At 43.3% G+C, this 14,403-nt stretch overlaps 1 protein-coding gene across 2 annotated transcripts in view; it reads left to right on the forward strand.

The window, feature by feature from the left end:
* The window catches only part of slc2a11b (solute carrier family 2 member 11b), a 48,899-nt gene that overhangs the window by 1,278 nt on the left and 33,218 nt on the right, over positions 1-14,403 (forward strand). The window lies entirely within an intron of this gene.

Below are 14,403 nucleotides of genomic sequence, written 5' to 3' on the forward strand. Positions count from 1 at the left end.
GTCTGGAGGTCCATGACCAGCAGTGTTTTGCAATGATTGGTGCTGGGTCCACTTTAGTTTGTTATTTATTTAAATGATTTAGATCAGAATATAGGTGGTGTGGTTAGTACATTTGCAGGTGACACAAAAATTGGTGGTATTATGGACAGTGAGGGAGGTTACTTAGGGTTACACAGAGATCTTGATCGATTGCATCAATGGGTTGAACAGTGGCAGATGGAATTTAATTTTAATAAATATGAGGTATTGCATTTTGATAAAACAAACAAGGGCAGGACTTATTGAGTTAAAAGTAGGGACTTGGGTAATGTTATAAACAGAGAGACCTAGCCTTCAGGTACATAATTCTATGAAGTTTGCTTCACATGGAGTTAGGATAGTTAAAAAGGCATTTAGCACACTTGCCTTCTTTTCTTAGACACTTGAGTGAAGGAGTTGGGATGTTACGATGAAGTTACATAGGACATTGATGAGGCCTCTGCTGGAGCACTGTGTCTAGTTCTGGTTGCTGTGTTATAGGAAGGATATTGTTAAGCTGGAGAGGGTTTGGAAAAGATTTACCAGGATGTTGCCAAGAATGGAGGGTTTGAATTATAAGGAAAGCCTGGATAGGCTGGGACCTTTTTTTTGTCTGGAGCGCAGGAGATTGAGGGGTGACCATATAGAGGTTTATAAAATCATAAGGGACATAGATAGGATGAACGGCAGGTGTATTTTTCCTAGGGTGGTGGTTTGCAAGACTGGGGGATATTTTTAACGTGAAAGGACAAAGATTTAAAAAAGACACGAGAGGCAATTTTATTTGACACAATAGTTTGTGTGTGAAGTGAACTTCCCAAGGAAATGATGGATGCACGTACTGCCACAAGGTTTAAAAGACATTTAGATATGCACATGAATAGGAAATATTTGGAGGGATATGGGCCAAGCGCATGCAGGTGGGACTAGTTTAGTTTGGGATTATGTTCGGAATGGACCGAAGGGGTCTGTTTCTGTGCTGTGTGACTGTCTCCTAAATGCCTTCAGCCTTTGAAAATGCAAGGAATGTCAGACTCCAACGTTTGTTTTTCTTGATATGCAAAGACTATACAGAGCTTTAGTACCTATGTACGTAAAGTATTTTTTAATGAATAAAGTATTTTTGTAATTGATTAAGGAAAAGAGCTAACTGGAAAAGATAAAACACATGGCAAGTGTACAGCAGTGAGAGGACATTCTGCAGACTGGTGAAGACAATGGGGTGATATCTTATTTTAAGCAATTTTAAGTATTGGGTGTGCAGAATGTCACCAGAAGCTTTTCATTTTTAACATTAGTTAGTGGGAGGTGAGAATCCTTAGAAAGGTCAGAATTTATTGTCCATCCCTAATTGCCCTTGAGACAGTGTTCAACAACTAACAAGGACAGAACGGTTTGGTCTTCTTTTATAATAAGTGGTTTGAAACGTAGAAGCCTAGTCTACTGAGACCAGAGCAGAATAAGCTTTGTCTGTCCTCGTTTCTGAAGATTGCGCTTCCGTTGGATTAGTCTCCAGCTTCCGCAGGTTGGCTGACCAGGAAACTTGCCACTCTTACTGCTTGCCAGTGGGTGAAAATCAGCCTCTTTCACCATGTTATGAACACTCCTTCAGTAAGGACACTCCTATTGCATCAGCAGACCTCCAAGGTTAAAACAGATACAACTGACTTTTATGTAATAATGGTCTCCTCGGGTCACTTCTCTGGAGCTCTTAAGATGTGTCTTTTCTCGCAGCACTCCCATCCCCATCACCATAATGTGAACCCAATCTGGAGGCCTCAGTTCTTTGCCCAAAGATGGGTCTGACCCCTAGCACCACCAGCTCCACCACAGACAGGGTGAGGAGCTTAGTCTAGCATCCACGCCAGCAAGGACAGGGAGTAAACCTTGTGCTTTTGGCACCAATCTGATCCGCACTAGCCGACTGAGCTAACCGTTCCTCACTGCGATAGAGTTTCTGTGGCAATGTCCACTCGTTTTTTACATTTGTGTTGTAGCTCAGCACCCCTTGGAACATCACACCCTCGGCTCCACTGAACATATTCTCCAGTGACCTTCACAAATTCTCAGCTGAGTAGTCAACACTGTCCCTGCTTTTTGTCTCATCTTCCAGTCGCCCTGCACAAAGATAATCCTTCCCTCCTTTCCACACAATACACTTTCACATTCAGAACTCTCTTTACAGGATGGCGGCCCTGGACTTTATTCATCACTGCATACCCACCTGTACCACCAGGAAAAGGATCTTGTTCCAGGGGTTGTAAGTCCCAGGAATATTCTGCTGTGAGAAATTGAGCTTCTGAGGCACTGGTGCTCCATGAAGACCCTGTTCTAAATGTGTCAAAGCCTCGGAGCTGGATCTCCAATGTCCATGCACTCTTCCCCATAAAACAATATACAGCCGAAGAGTGGGAATTTGTTGCTGTTGGTGATCTTGCTGGATGTATTGTGGTCAGTATCCCCACTTGTCACACGGGAGACTGGAGTTCAATTCTCCAATGGAGAGAAGTTGATGTATTATTGATATCAGGAGGTAAAGGGATAGTAGACATAGAGCGAGATGATCAGCCATGATTTGTTTGAATGGCAGAGGATGCCTGATAGGATGGATGGCCTTATGCAAGTCCCTATATTCCTGGTCAAAGGGTGAGCCACATAACCTCCTTCCATGTTGCAGGGAAATGCAGGCCAAAGTGATCAAACTCCAAGACAGGGAAACAGACCTTTTGCAAGGCATGTTCCTGTCGAGCAGTGGAGGCACATTCTCAGAAGACATGCTGTCAGCACCAAACAGCCCCTCACTCAGAACACCTCAGTTCCACTGAAGAAGGAACTTAACAGGTTGAATCTTGCGAATTGCAGACAACTCAGGAAATTGTTGCAAAGACTGTCGGAGCTAGAAAGCATATTTAAGACAGGAGGTAATTACATACACAGATATGGCATACTTAACCATCAGCTCCCTCGGGTTTCTCCAATTGCCTACACATCCACCTGGGTAAAAAACACATTGAGTGGGGTAGTGTAAGAGAACCCTGAGCTCATGTTAATTTTAAGGGATTTAATATCTCTTATGCACATGAACCTGCTTCTGTGTCCCTCTCTATCCTTGGTAGTTAAGATGCTGCCCACTAATTCTGTCTTCCCAATATTTAACTTTAATGTAAACATCACCATAGAATTAAAATAAAAAGCAGAGCTCAGAGTGAAATTTCATTATTAATATCTTGGTAAAGTTGTTGGGTGGCTGATGTGTGCTTTCAAATTAATCAGGAAAGTTGGTGGAACATTATTTTTTAACTTTTACTGAGCATGGCTTTAAATCAGGAAAATTAAATTTCTCTGGTTGTTTCAGTCCTTATGGTTCTACTGTTTAATGAATTGGGTTTTGGACTTTGTGAAGTCAGATGGAACTTTATCCTTTCTGTTCTGTGGAATTTGTTGGTGTCCTTGCAGAACAACTAAAAAAGAAATAATTTATAAATGCGTAGTTGATAAAACACTGGCAGCTGATGAGTCCCATCTAGTCCAATAGAGACAAGCTCCAAATCACAAAACTGCTTCATTAGTTTCATAGAGTCATAGAGATGTACAGCACGGAAACAGGCTCTTTGATCCAACGCGTCCATGCCAATCAGATATCCCAACCCAATCTAGTCCCATCTGCCAGCACCTGACCCATACCCCTCCAAACTCTTCCTGTTCACATACCCATCCAGATGCCTTTTAAATGTTGCAATTGTACTAGTCTCCACCATTTCCTCTGGCAGTTCATTCCATACATGTACCACCCTCTGCATGAAAATGTTGCCCCTTAGATCCTTTTTATATCTTTCCCCTCTCACCATACACCTATTACCTCTAGTTCTGGACTCCTCCACTCCAGGGAAAAGACTATTTATCCTATCCATGCCCCTCATAATTTTACATGCCTCTATAAGTTCACCCCTCAGCCTCCAACGCTCCAGGGAAAACAGCCTCAGTCTATTCAACCTCACCCTATGGCTCAAATCCACCAAACCTGGCAACATCCTTGTTAATCTTTTCTGAACCCTTTCAAGTTTCACTACATTCTTCCAATAGGAAGGAGACCAGAATTGCATGCAATATTCCAAAAATGGCCTGTACAAATGTCCTGTATAGCTGCAACATGACCTCCCAACTCTTATACTCAATACTCTGACCAATAAAGGAAAGCATACCAAACGCCTTCTTCACTATCCTATCTACCTGCAACTCTACTTTCAAGGAGCTATGAACCTGCACTCCAAAGTCTCTTTGTTCAGCAACACTCCCTAGGAACTCACCATTAAGTGTATAGGTCCTGCTAAGATTTGCTTACCCAAAATGCAGCATCTTGCATTTATCTGAATTAAATTCCACCTGCCACTCCTCAGTCCATTGGCCCATCTGATCAAGATCCCATTGTAATCTGAGGTAACCTTCTTCAATGTCCACTACATTTGCAATTTTGGCGTCATATGCAAACTTATTAAGTATATCTCTTATGCTCATATTCAAATCTAAATCATTTATATAAATGACAAAAAGTAGTGGACCCAGTGCCGATCCTTGTGGCACTCCACTGGTCACAGGCCTCCAGTCTGAAAAGCAACCCTCCACCTCAAACGTCTTCTACATTTGAGCCAGTTCTGTATCCAAATGGCTAGTTGTACTATATTCCATGAGATTTAACCTTGCCAACCAGTTTCCCATGGGGAACCTGGATTGACCTAATCTAGTCAACTTAGATATTGTACACAAGTACATTGTGCAAAGTTAAAAATATATTTATGATGTTGAGGTGCCAGTGTTGGACTGAGGTGGGCAAAGTTAGGTCATAGTCCTGGTGACGAAGGAGCAGGGCTCCGAAAGCTTGTGATTTTAAATAAACCTGTTGAACTATAACCTGGTGTCATGTGACTTCTGAAAATGTATTTGCTATTCCCTTTCCTCAATTCTTGATCTCAGAGGTCATGTGGCATTTCTCTCCTACAGATTTACTATAGAGTCTGTTGTATTTTTATATGACCTCCCTTCTAATAATTTACAGTGGTTTATGTCTATATCTTGCTCAGAAAAGGATCATTCTAATAATTATCAAAAAGAAAATAAGCCAGACAATAAGTAACGTATGAAGTGAATATCATGTGTTCTTCCCCGAGGATGAAAATCATGTTATGCTTCATTCACAACAAGTTCTGATTGATGTCATGTGGCTGTTATTTGCAGTACTTTCATCACAAGGAGATGGGCTTCAGTTTTTTCACATTGGCAAAACTACTTAGCATGAGATAACATCAATACATGACTGCTAGACCTAAGTGCCTCTTATGAATAGCAGATTGTCTGTCTGGTGTTTGATTAGGAGTGGAACTTTAATAGTGGAACTTGCTGGTCTTGTGTCAGTCCCTGATATGTAGCAGAATTTTAATTTTAAATTGTTATTGGTGATTTTTGTCACTCCTGCGAAAGGTCTTTTGTTTATGTGGAGTAAGCAAGATGGTGGTGGAGTAGAACGATGCAGTCAGACTTCGTCTGCTCTGTCAATTCATTTTTTTTCCTTTTTTTCTCTCTCGTGTTTTTTTTTCTCTTTCCTGTCCTTTTCCCCAGCCCTCAGCAGAGCTGAGGCAGGTAGCGAACCAGAGCAGAGCAGAGACGGCAACAGCAAGCCCAGAGTGAAGCTGACTACTGGTTGGGAGCCAGTGGAGCCCAGTCTGACCATAGAGTCATAGAGTCATAGACATGTACGGCATGGAAACATACCCTTCAGTCCAACCTGGCCATGCTGACCAGATATCCCAACCTAATCTAGTCCCACCTGCCAGCACCCGGCCCACATCCCTCCAAACCCTTCGTATTCATGTACCTATCCAAATGCCTTTTAAATGTTGCAATTGTACCAGCCTCCACCACTTCCTCTGGCAGCTCATTCCATACATGTTCTACCTGCTGCATGAAACAGTTGCCCCTTAGGTCCCTTTTATATCTTTCCCCTCTCACCCTAAACCTATGCCCTCTAGTTCTGGACTCCCCAACCCCAGGGAAAAGACTTTGTCTCTTTATCCTATCCATGCCCCTCATCATTTTGTAAACCTCTATAAGGTCACCCCTCAGCCTCCGACGCTCCAGGGAAAACACACCCAGCCTGTTCAGACTCTCCCTATAGCTCAAATCCTCCAACCCTGGCAAAATGCTAGTAAATCTTTTCTGAACCTTTTCAAGTTTCACAACATCTTTCCGATAGGAAGGAAACCAGAATTGCACGCAATATTCCAACAGTGGCCTAACCAATGTCTTGTACAGCCGCAACATGACCTCCCAACTCCTGTACTCAATACTCTGACCAATAAAGGGAAGCATACCAAACGCCTTCTTCACTATCCTATCTATCTGCGACTCCACTTTCAAGGAGCTATGAACTTGCACTCCAAGGTCTCTTTGTTCAGCAGCACACTCTAGGACCTTACCATTAAGTGTATAAGTCCTGCTAAGATTTGCTTTCCCAAAATGCTGCATCTCGCATTTATCTGATAAACTCCATCTGCCACTTCTCAGCCCATTGGCCAATCTGATCAAGATCCTGTTGTAATCTAAGGTAACTTTCTTCGCTGTCCACTACACCTCCAATTTTGGTGTCATCTGCAAACTTACTAACTGTACCTCTTATGCTCACATCCAAATCATTTATATAAATGACAAAAAGTAGAGGACCCGGCACTGATCCTTGTGGCACTCCACTGGTCACAGGCTTCCAGTCTGAAAAACAATCCTCCACCACCACCCTCTGTCTTCTACCTTTGAGCCAGTTCTGTATCCAAATGGCTAGTTCACCCTGTATTCAATGAAATCTAACCTTGCTAACCAGTCTCCCATAGGGAACCTTGTCAAACGCCTTACTGAAGTCCATATAGATCACATGTACCGCTCTGCCCTCATCAATCCTCTTTGTTATTTCTTCAAAAAACTTGGTCAGGTTTGTGAGACATGATTTCCCACGCACAAAACCATGTTGACTATCCCAAATCAGTCCTTGCCTTTCCAAATACATGTACATCCTGTCCCTCAGGATTCCCTCCAACAACTTGCCCACCACCGATGTCGGGCTCACTGGTCCATAGTTCCCTGACTTGTCCTTACTACCTGTCTTTAAGAGTCGCACCACATTACCCAACCTCCAGTCTTCCGGCACCTCACCTGTGACTATTGATGATACAATCATCTCAGCAAGAGGCCCAGCAATCACTTCCCTAGCTTCCCACAGAGTTCTAGGGTACACCTGATCAGGTCCTGGGGACCTATCCACTTCTATGTGTTTCAAGACGTCCAGCACTTCCTCGTCTGCAATATGGACATTTTACAAGGTGTCACCATCTATTTAGCTACTTTCAATATCTTTCATATCCATTTCCACAGTAAATACTGATGCAAAATACTCATTTAGTATCTCCCCCATTCTCTGCGGCTCAATACAAAGGCCGCCTTGCTGATCTTTGAAGGGCCCTATTCTCTCCCTAGTTACTCTTTTGTCCTTAGTATATTTGTAAAAACTCTTTGTATTCTCCTTAATTCTATTTGCCAAAGCTATTTCATGTCCCCTTCTTGCCCTCCTGATTTCCCTCTTAAGTATATTCCTACTGCCTTTATACTCTTCTAAGGATTCACTTGATCTATCCGGTCTATACCTGACATATGCTTCCTTCTTTTTCTTAACCAAACCCTCAATTTCTTTAGTCATCCAGCATTCCCTATACCTACCAGCCTTCCCCTTCACCCTGACAGGAATATACTTTCTCTGGATTCTTGTTATCTCATTTCTGAAGGCTTCCCATTTTCCAGCCGTCCCTTTACCTGTGAACATCTGCCCCCAATCAGCTTTTGAAAGTTCTTGCCTAACACCATCAAAATTGGCCTTTCTCTAATTTAGAACTTCAACTTTTAGATCTGGTCTATCCTTTTCCATCATTATTTTAAATCTAATAGAATTATGGTCGCTGGCCCCAAAGTGCTCCCCCGCTGACAGCTCAGTCACCTGCCCTGCCTTATTTCCCAAGAGTAGGTCTAGTTTTGTACCTTCTCTAGTAGGTACATCCACATACTGAATCAGAAAATTGTCTTGTACACACTTAAAGTTAAAATCCCCTACCATAACCACCCTATTGTTCTTACAGATAGCTGAGATCTCCTTACAAGCTTATTTCTCAATTTCCCTCTGACTATTAGGGGTCTATAATACAATCCCAATAAGGTGATCATCCCTTTCTTATTTCTCAGTTCCACCCAAATAACTTGCCTGGATGTATTTCCGGGAATATCCTTCTTCAGCACAGCTGTAATGCTATCCCTTATCAAAAATGCCACTCCCCCTCCTCTCTTGCCTCCCTTTCTATCCTTCCTGTAGCATTTGTACCCTGACACATTAAGCTGCCAGTCCTACCCATTCCTGAACCATATTTCTGTAATTGCTATGATATCCCAGTCCCATGTTCCTAACCATGCCCTGAGTTCATCTGCCTTCTCTGTTAGGCCCCTTGCCTTGAAATAAATGCAGTTTAATTTATTAGTCCTACCTTGTCCCTGCCTGCCCTGACTATTTGACTTGCTTCTGTTCTCAACTATACCAGTCTCAGATTGATCTCTTTCCTCACTATCTCTCCGGGTCCCCCCACCCCCACTTACTAGTTTAAATCCTCCCAAACAGCTGTAGCAAATCTCCCTGCCAGTATATTAGTCCCCTTCCAATTTAGGTGCAAACCGTCCTTCCTGTACAGGTCACTTCTACCCCAAAAGAGATTCCAATGATCCAAAAATGTGAATCCTTCTCCCATACACCAGCCCCTCAGCCATTCATTCATCTGCTCTAACCTCCTATTCCTGCCCTCACTAGCTCGTAGCACCGGGAGTAATCCAGATATTACTACCCTTGAGGACCTCCTTTTTAAATTCCTGCCTAACTCTCTGTAATCTCCCTTCAGAATCTCAACCTTTTTTCTTCCTATGTCGTTGGTTCCAATGTGGACAATGACCTCTTGCTGGCCCCTCTCCCCTGTGAGAACATTCTGCACCCTCTCTGAGACATCCTTGATCCTGGCACCAGGGAAACAACACACCATTCTGATTTTTCTCTGCTGGCCACAGAAACGTCTGTCTGTACCTTGGACTAGAGAATCCCTTAACACAATTGATCTCTTGGAAGCCGACATACCCCTCGTTGCATTAGAGCCAGTCTCAATACCAGAAACTTGGCTGTTCGTGCTACATTCCCCTGAGAATCCATCACCCCCTACATTTTCCAAAACAGCATACCTGTTTGAAATGGGTATATCCACAGAAGGCTCCTGCCCTATGTGCCTACCTCTCTTACCTTTCCTGAAGTTAACCCATCTTTGTGACTGTAGCTGAGACTTTCCCCCCTTCTTATAACTGCAATCCATCACATACTGTTGCTGTTGCAAATTCCTCATCGCTTCTATCTGTCTCTCCAACCGATCCACTCGGTCTGACAAGATTCGCATCCAACAGCATTTCTGGCAGATATAATCCGCAGTAACCCTTAAACTCTCTTTTAACTCCCACATCTGACAAGAAGCGCATATCACTCTACTAAGGGCCATTTTTGCTCCTTCACAATCTACAGACCCAGAAAATAACACTGTCTTATTCCTCTACAAAACACTGCCATGTGGAAGTCATTATAAAAAGACTATCATGTCTATCTTTTTAGTTGTATTTCTTATTTTCCTAACTCATACTATGTCTATCTGTGATGTCTTGTAACTTTTTTTCTTTCTTTTCTTTTTTTTTTGTACCTAAGATGGTGCCATGTGTTGCTGACATTGTGCACTTTTCACTGCACTCCTGTTCATCTGTCACTTGAGTATACGTGATAATAAACCCAGTTCGAATGTATACCTATACTGCCTACACCTACAATCAGAGAATCAATTGGTGAAGTAGCAGCCCTCCTTTGGATCTCAACCTTCCAATTAAAGACAGTGGAACTGTTATTGTATTTTTCTCATATATTTCCAAATACACTTCTCCCAACCTATTAAAGCGCAGACTCTAAAACCCTTGGTGAGGTGTAAGTTGCTGAAGTGCTTTCTTTTGTGAACACATCCCACTCAATCTCACTTCTCAATCATTTGGGGAAAAATAATAACCTCCGGTCTCATCCCTCCTCTGGGATAGGTGCTTTTGCATTACCTTTCTAAGTTCTGAATTCTATTAAACTGAGAGATTGCGAACAGGAGTAGGTGTATTCAACCTTGTTCCGCCGTTCATTTAGATCATGCCTCTTTTCTATCTTTAAGCCTTACCTCTCATCTTAGTTTTGAAAATTTCAATTGATCTCAGCAGCGCTAGATTCTTACCCCACTTTGTTTCCCTCCCCACACAGCAAATGGCCCAGTTGTAATATTAAGGCTATGCTCTTTGGTTCAAAATTCTCCGCCAGCGGAAACCGTGTCTGTCCTTGTACGCCATCAGTTCTTTTAATTAGGTTGAAACCATCAAATACGTCACTCCTTGATCTTCTATACTGTAGGGAGTACAAGTCTCACCTATATGACCTACCCTCATGATTTAACCCCTTCAGTCCTTGTTTGTGTGATTCTGAGGAGCAGTGGGTTAAGTCCCTGCTTATGAGCCTGGCATTCTAGGTTCAAGTCAGCACGGTGGATCAGTGGTTAGCACTGCTCCTTCATAGTGCCAGGACCCGGGTTCAATTCCAGCCTCGGATGACTGTCTGTGTGGGGTTTGCACGTTCTCTTTGTGTCTGCGTGGGTTTCCTCCGGGTGCTCCAGTTTCATCCCACAGTCCGATGATGTGCAGGTTAGGTGGATTGGCCATGTTTACTTGTCCCAGGGATGTCCAAGCTAGGTGGGTAGCCATGGGAAGTACAGGGATAGGGCAGGGGGTTGAGTCTGGGTGGGATTCTCTTCAGAATCAATGTGGACTCAGTGGGCTGAATGGCCTGCTTCCACAGTGTAGGGATTCTAAGATTCGAAGTCCCATGCCAGGACTTGATGAACAAGGAAGATGCATTCTTCATCACAGTGTAAATCTGCAAATCATCCCCAACATGTGGGCAGAGCAGAAGAGCTTCCTGGTCAATATGCAAATTGAAAAACAATTTGTGTCCTCTGCCATCATTTTCTGTAACTCTGTTTGACTGCGGGCTTGTCAAGGTACAGCTTGCTGCAGTAACCTGAACTCCTGGTAACTGTCCTGCATTGTTTTTAAGCTTTAAGCTTTCACTTCTACGCTCAAGACTATTTACCACAGTCCCTTGGTTTGACACAGAAACATAATCACAGAACAGCCCAATGCAGAAAGCAGTTATAAAGCTCATTCTGTTTCTTTGAATGAATTATCCAATTTGTCCTATTCCACTGCTCTTTCCCAGTAACACAGCAAATATTTCTCTTTTAAATATTTATCGAATTTGAAAGTTATGCAGCTGCCTCCTCCACCCATTCAACCAGTGCATTTCGGGTCAAAACTCACCATGTCACTCACTCTTCCTCCCTGTTTTCAGTGTTTGTCATCTTAATTATGTTGAGTACAGCATCCTCCAGCTAGTGACCATTCTGGCAAATAATCTATCTTCGTAAATATTCATTTTCAAGTCATCCTTTCACTAAAGTAAATATACCAGGTGTTAAAGCTGGGAGTCCTCATTATACCATTTCTATCATCCACCACATTTGGAGGAATTCCAAACTAAGATCGGTCTTGTGTAAAATGGTGCTTTTGTTTTATGCCAACGTAATATTAAAGTTTGACTGCCACAGAATGGTCTTGATCATGAATGTTTATAGAGTTATGTGCCAGTGGTTTTCCTTTCTCAAAATACTTTTTCTGTTATGTACCATTCTAAAGTAAGCTTCTGTGCGAGTGTGTTTTATCCTTGCAAATAATCTCTGGAGTCTTTGTAAACTGCACTGTGGTAATACTATGTGAAACCCAATGTTATCACACTGGTCTCTGATAACATAGATGTTAGGTAATGCAATTGGCAGGAGAAAGTGAGGACTGCAGATGCTGGAGATCAGAGCTGAAAATGTGTTGCTGGAAAAGCGCAGCAGGTCAGGCAGCATCCAAGGAGCAGGAGAATCGACGTTTCGGGCGTGAGCCCTTCTTCAGGAATAGGCAGCTCACTACTATTATTTTTAAAATAAATTAACAAGCTGTGCAGCTAAAGAAATACATTGGAATTTTACATTTCCAGTGCCATTATTTTATTGTGATAAAATGTTTTTGGAGAGAGTCACCAGTCACAAGGTTGTGTATCAGTGATGTATATAAAGGCTTAAAGCAGGAATTGTGGCTGCATTCTGCTGAGAGCTCTGATACTGATTGTGGGAAAGTTTCACCACTGGTTAACTTTGACTCTGAACCAACATGAGGTTCTCAAGGATGGGGCATTCAGATCGTGCTGCAATCAGGTTTGTATACTCCAGCATTGCACCTCCTTAGATCACTGTCCACTCTTCCGTGGGTAGTGTGCATTCTGGAGGAGGCTTCTTTGGTCAGGAGGATTTGGGAGGGTAGCTGGTCAGCCACAAGTATGTCCTGTGGTCCAGTACTGGTGTGCAACCTGCTGCTGCCTACAGGCCTGCAGAGAATGGGCAACAGGATTGGTAGGCCAAGGTAGCTGCAGTAAAGCAGAAGGTGCCAGAGAAACTCAGCAAGTCCAGCAGCCAGCATGGAGAGAGAAACGATGATTTTTATACTGCTGACAGGAACAAAAGTAAATGGGACAGACTGTGAGGGAGCCACAAATGTTCTTAATAGTGTTTAAGGAGCGGTCGAGATGTAAGATGTAAGATCTCTTCAACCAAGGATTTCACCTTCCCCTCCCCCCCCACCACCACTGCCACCACCCATGGCTGAGAGGACCCTCAACCCGTCTCTTGTACTTCTGCAGTCACTCTTCCCCTTCCTCCCTGAGCAATGATAAGGTTTCCCTCTTCCTCCCCATCTACACCACGAGTCTCCACATTCAGAGCATCATCCTCAGCCATTCGCAGCACCTCCAGTAGGATACTGCTATCAAATGCATTTTCCCCTCCCCTCCACTGTCAGCATTCCACAGGGACTGTTCCTTCTGGGACACCCTGGTCCACACTTCCATCACACCTAACACTTCCACACTCCTCCATGGCACCTTCCTATGCAATCGCAGAAGGTGTAACTCACCTCCTCCCTTTGCTTTGTCCAAGGCCCCACACTCTTCTGCAAGTGAAGCAACATTTTATTTATACTGTTTTCAATCTAGTCTACTACATTCACTGCTCGCTACTTGGTGTCCTTTACACTGGGTAACCCACTTTATAGAACACCTCTGCACTGTCTGTAGGAATGACTCTGGCTTCCAGTTGCTCAGCATTTCAATAAACACTCTCGCTCTCATGCCTTTTCTGTCTTGAGCCTACTGCCGTGTTCCAACAAAGCACAACACAAGCTCCAAGATCAGCACCTCACTTTACGCTGAGGCATTTTACAGCCTCTAGCATTCAATATTGAATTCCAGAACTTCAGAGCACGACCTCTGTGCCCCAATTTTCTCACACCAAACCCCAAACCCCACCCCCCACCCCAAAGTTGTGTTGTTGACTTGGCTCTCGAGACAGCATACTTATTTTTCTCCTTTTCATACCTACATTTATTCTCATTTCACATCTCTCTCTCTCTCTTTTCTCACTCTTTGCTCTTCCTTCAGAGTGGCACGGTGGCTCAGTGGTTAGCACTGCTGCCTCGTAGCACGAGGGAGGTGGGTTCAATTCCAGCCTCAGGTGACTGTGCCTACTCCACACAGGTATTCTCCCTGTGTCTGTGGGGGTTTCCTCTGGGTGCTCCAGTTTCCTCCCACAGTCCAAAGATGTGCAGGTAACATGGATTGGCCATGCTAAAATGTCCACAGTGTCCATGGAAGTGTAAATTAGGTGGATTGGCCATTGGAATATAGGGTTACAGGGATAAGTTAGTTGGCTGATCTAGGCTGGGATGCTCTTCAGAGAGTTGGTGTGGACTTATCCAGTCAAATGATGCCTGTTTCCACACTATAGGGATTCTATTCTATGGATTCGTCTCTCTGTCTATCTCTCCTCTCTCCTTCAAGGCCATTAGTAACCACTTGGTCTTTTGCTCTGGGCAACCTCACAATCTGTTCCACCAATCTTCCTCTCTCATTGTCAACCACACAAAATATACATAATATTCCAGGCCCCTTTACTTCGAAAGGAAAACCTTACTAGACTCAACACTAACTCTTCTTCTCTCACCAAGAGACTTTAGGACTTGCAGGGTTCCTCCAATATGTTGTTTTTACATCAGGATTTACAGTATTTTACTTTTCTTTCAGGTAGGCAGATGCACTGT

The sequence above is a fragment of the Chiloscyllium punctatum genome, chromosome 17 (assembly GCF_047496795.1).
Source record: "Chiloscyllium punctatum isolate Juve2018m chromosome 17, sChiPun1.3, whole genome shotgun sequence".
NCBI classification, from domain to species: domain Eukaryota; kingdom Metazoa; phylum Chordata; class Chondrichthyes; order Orectolobiformes; family Hemiscylliidae; genus Chiloscyllium; species Chiloscyllium punctatum.